Source organism: Camelina sativa, chromosome 7 (assembly GCF_000633955.1).
Source record: "Camelina sativa cultivar DH55 chromosome 7, Cs, whole genome shotgun sequence".
Lineage (NCBI taxonomy): Eukaryota > Viridiplantae > Streptophyta > Magnoliopsida > Brassicales > Brassicaceae > Camelina > Camelina sativa.
In genome coordinates this window covers 26543350-26546039 of record NC_025691.1, presented here as the reverse complement: position 1 = coordinate 26546039, position 2690 = coordinate 26543350, and the positions used below count along the sequence as shown (strand labels likewise).

The following is a 2690-nucleotide window of genomic DNA, read 5'->3' as shown; positions in this document are numbered from 1 at the left end:
CGGAGATTTAAAGTCTCTCTCTCGGATCTCTCATTCAAATTGAAACACAAGAGATCCGATACCAAATCATGCAGATAGGTTGAGAAATTGAACTCACCTAAATGAGAGAATGCGAGAAGAAAGCAGAATCAGTTCTTCTGCATTTGTCTAGTTTCGTAGAAGAGAAGCGAAGAAGACGAGAGAGAAAGAGAGAGAGAGAGAGAGAGAGGTTTCTTCTTCGTCTGTAATTTTTTTGACTCAACAAAGTATAAAGCGGAGGAGAGAGAGAGAGAGAAAAGGGAGAGAGAGCTGTGTGTGGGCTGGTGAGAGAGAGAGAGAGTGTTGTGTGATTAGATTGGATGCCGGCTTTGTCCACCGACAAAGAAGTGCATTTAACTCAGCCGGCTTTTGTCGGCTTCAGCTCGGCTACAGAACTAAACGAGTCGTGTACAGCGAATAATAATTGAATTTATTAAAATACTTTCGTTAATCAAAATTAGTAACGAAATTGACTTAGCTGAATTTATTATAAACTTTTTTGCTCACGTCAAATAAATTTTTTTCAACATTTTTACCTTGGTTAATAATTTTACAAATCACTTTTTTTTTCTTTCAGTGAAAAGATATTGATAAAATTCCAAACTAAACAATAAAATGAACACATAACTTAAAAGATATTATAATGAGATTTTGATTACACATTATTACTAGAAGATACTATTAAGGAAAAGAATTCCCAACAATTTGATTTAAAGATAGATTGCCAAAACTTTAGATGATAAATCGAATACAACATATGACATTTTTTTGTAAATGATTGAAGCTTTTAATAATTTACGGTTACTAAATTTATATTGATTAAGTTTGCTTCAAAGAAACCATTTAGTTCACTTGTATTGACTATTTGCTTAATTCAAACAAAACTTTTACATTTTATAATTAAAAGTCGATAAAATTGTTATGGCTCAAGATGACATTCCGATTTAATATATATTTTAACATTTGTTAAGTACATTTTTGTGTCATCCTCTCTTATCTTTGTATTCAAATAAGTCTCAACTAAATTCTCTACAATTCTTAAAACCAAACACAATCATTTCCTTATTTGATAATATTAATTTCCTAAAATATATCTATCTAATTTAAATAAATATGTTAGATTAAAATATAATTCTCCTTTTATTTTTATTAATCTTATATTTACTTATTTTAATTACTATTCAATACATAAAGTTAATAAAATTTTAGATTTTTTTCAGCATATTATGTGATTTGAATTTTTATAAACGGATATATATTAAAAATTATCTTAGGATATTTGTAACCAAACAAGTATATCCACATATAGAGCTCGAAATACATTTTTGGAGTACAATAGGGTGTCATCACTTTTTGCCAACTTCGGGTCGAGTTTTTAACTAAAATTATAACCGATTCAATTATCCGGATCCTCCTTAAGATTGCCGAATATTTTGGGCCGGTTTTTAATTCATAGCGTACTTATTTACATCCAATGAATGTCAATTAATGCACATTGTATCTTAGGAAATATTTAATTTGCATGTCAAATTTTTAGGACCGAGTTTGACAAAAAGAATTGATAACCCAATTTATGTAATCACATTCTCTTAATCACAACCCTATAATATAGAAACTAATTCAAGATGAATACATCTTAGAAAATATCTAATTTGCGTTTAATAAACGATTACATATTTGGTAAGATCTTATTAGCTTTAAATGTACACTATTAATCCAATAATATCAATTGAGAATTATAATAAAAATATGCCAGATCATTCATTCCTAAATCATAACTAACAAATCGTAAAATGTATATTCTTAACTTGTGAATCAATAGTTTCTACAAAACTCTACCTACAACCGTTAACAGTATATATATCAACAAAATAATAGACTCGTGATGTACCACGGAGTAAAACCTAATTGTACAGTATATATGGAGTACAAGACGTAGTCATTATTATATACTATAAAAAGAAACAATTCAAAGAAAAAGAAAAAACATTTTTGGCAGTATATTTGTTTATTCTGGATTTAAATATTTATTCTGATGAAGATATGAAAAGTTGTCTCTTACAAGATCAACTAGAGAGATATACAATACAAGAAATAATAACATCGGATTTAATCAATTTTTTATTTAAAAAAAAAAAGGACAAAGAAAAATAAGTAGATTTGAAGTATTTGTTATTGGTCCTATATGTTGATTTGTTACCAAACTCGATTAATTAGTCCTTTACGATGGTGATAACTGTTAGTAAAGGTAACTACCACCAAATCGAATAAGGAAAACATTGTCAACTTGTTAATTATTTTCCCGTGGATAAAATTATAACTATCTTTTATTTGCGGCTTCTACATTACTTCCTTGATATTATACTTCATCGTGTCCAAAAAATGACAGCAATTTGGTTTTGTCCGAAAGTGAGAGAAGTCGATCGGGGGAACAAATTAAAGAGAATGGTAAAAGAAATAACGTGGGAGAGCTTTACCACATGGCCTCATGGCTCATGGGAATCAAAGATTCTAAGTTTTTAAGTATTATTATTTGTTTCCCCTCGACGCATGTTTTGTTTCTATCGACAACTATGCCCATAAAAGCATATGATAAGCACAATTATGATAACCATATGATGCACATGTGCTCTTTCTTCCTAGCCAATTATGATCACAAGACCAGACTGGGA

The 2690-nt window shown here is 29.3% G+C and overlaps 1 protein-coding gene across 2 annotated transcripts in view; it reads right to left on the bottom strand.

The window, feature by feature from the left end:
• LOC104702756 overlaps positions 1 to 315 on the bottom strand; it is a 10455-nt gene extending 10140 nt beyond the window's left edge. For both annotated transcript variants that reach the window (XM_010418669.2, XM_010418667.2), the window contains exon 1: positions 98 to 315. The gene's annotated coding sequence lies outside the window, so the exon portion shown is untranslated. The remainder of the gene's footprint in view (positions 1 to 97) is intronic.